We start from the raw sequence: 2,127 nt of genomic DNA, 5'->3' as shown, positions 1-2,127 counted from the left end.
ATATTGAGAAACATATGTTAAAATGGCAAAGAGATTTTACATGTTTTACAAATAAAACGAATAACATGTTATTTTCCTTTTTTATGTCGGCTATATAACGCGCGTACAAAGGGAACTCGAAATTGATATATAAGACATGCCAAAACTTTGAAAAAAAAATTCAGAGCTTCTTCTTTCTTTTTGAACAACTCTGGAGCTTATTCTATAATGGCGTTTTCTTCCATTTCTTGGTCCTTTACAATATTTTTCATAATTTTGCAGATGTTAATCATGTTATGGAGTGGTAGCTGGCATGCTAATGGATGCTATACCTCCATCTTCAGCTTCGGTGACTCCCTAACAGACACCGGTAACTTAAAACAAGTGGCCTCCATAACCGACGGGTTCTTTCCTTTTCTTCAGCCGCCTTACGGTGAAACCTTCTTTCATAAACCCACTGGTCGTTGCTTAGATGGCCGACTCATCATTGATTTTCTAGGTAACTCCTCTTCCTCTATGTGTGTGTAAATAATACTATCTACTAAACGTTTCTAGGAAGAAAATAATGCATGCACTTGGTGAATGACTACATTGTTTTTTGGTTTAATTATGAAGCTGAGAGTCTCGGGTTGCCATTGGTACGACCATTTCTGCATGACTGTGACAGTGTCATTGAGCCGGGACAAGGAGTTAACTATGTTGTGGTGGGCGCGACAACATTGAATTCATCGTTTCTTGAAGCAAGAGGATTGTTAATGATTTGACAAATGCCTCTTTAGGAGTTCAGTTGGCATGGTTTAAACAATCATTAGCTTCTATTTGCAGCAACGTTTCAGGTAACCAATTAAGCAGTTGTAGTCTATACTCTATACAACAAGGTTCTACAATATACCATATTTGCAGCCATATGGGTGGAATTATATCACTTGATATTAAATTAACATTGTTTAGTGTTTTTAATTGTTGGCAGATTGTAGAAACTTAATTGGACGTTCTTTGATCTTAGTTGGAGAGATTGGTGGAAACGATTACAACTATCCGATAACAGATGGAAAACCCATTGATGAGGTCGAACCATTCGTTCCTCTAGGTAACTGATACCATCGTCTCAACTGTCGATGTAATTAGAAGCCACTCAACTCATACAAAACACATTTTAAATCATCAACATCAACATCACGCCCAAGTTAAAATGTCTTTCAAATACAGGAATTGATTCAGATGGGGGCACAAAAACTGGTCGTTCCAGGAGAATTTCCACTTGGATGTTCTTCTCAATATTTAACAATACGTGGTTCCGAAAGTGAAGAGTATGATAGCACAACAGGCTGCCTCATCAAGTTCAATAAATTTGCCGAATACCACAATGAACTGCTGCAAACGAAACTAAATCAGCTTCGAGAGCTTCATCCCAATGCCATCATCATCTACGCTGACTACTACAATGCTGCCATGCAATTTATCCGTTCTCCAGATAAATTTGGTGCATAGTATATATGTGTTCCGAAACTAACTTGAATCATTTTCTGCATCTCAAATATTAATGTGATTTCATGTCTATATTGTCCATTAATGGCATTGTAGGATTTACAAATGGTGCTCTGAAGGCATGTTGTGGAGTTGGAGGTCTGTATAACTACAACAGATCATCTCAATGTGGATTGCCGTATGTGCGTGTGATGATCCGAATACATATGCTGTGTGGGATGGAATACACTATACAGAAGCAGCATACAGAATAATTTCCGACAGTTTATTTCAAGGGCCATACACTTGGCCCCAGTTTAATTTGGTGTGCCCATTTCATTCGGTGGCGAGCTCATAGGAATATGTATGCTAATATATAATCTAGATATTTGCTCAAATCCTCCTTAATAAATAAAGAACTTTTTGCCACTTGTCATCTTCTTAGACATTTGTCCACATGTCATTTTCTTATAATTTAGGTTTTCTTTTTACATAGTCTAGAAAAATTACACCCTGGATTTTTTAAATAAGGAAATTTTTTCAGAGTTAAAAATATTGATTCCTAATTTATGGGGATTAATTTTGTGGAATTGATTTGGACAATTTTAAATGAATATAAGTTCAAAGCAATTAATTAATATCATAACCAAGACACGTAATTTCCTTTTTTGCTTTTTCATA

General features: G+C 36.2%; 1 pseudogene across 1 annotated transcript; it reads left to right on the top strand.

The window, feature by feature from the left end:
* LOC145101321 (GDSL esterase/lipase At1g28590-like) lies at window positions 1-1,875 on the top strand (annotated as a pseudogene). Its single transcript, XR_013705601.1, has 5 exons — window positions 1-478; window positions 595-815; window positions 950-1,099; window positions 1,189-1,462; window positions 1,564-1,875. The product of XR_013705601.1 is annotated as a GDSL esterase/lipase At1g28590-like (transcript).
* The last annotated feature ends 252 nt before the right edge of the window (window positions 1,876-2,127 follow it).

Source organism: Lactuca serriola, chromosome 4 (assembly GCF_051521515.1).
Source record: "Lactuca serriola cultivar US96UC23 chromosome 4, Lser_US96UC23_V15, whole genome shotgun sequence".
NCBI classification, from domain to species: domain Eukaryota; kingdom Viridiplantae; phylum Streptophyta; class Magnoliopsida; order Asterales; family Asteraceae; genus Lactuca; species Lactuca serriola.
Note: the sequence above shows the minus strand (reverse complement) of the source record. Positions and strands in the feature narration are given on the sequence as shown.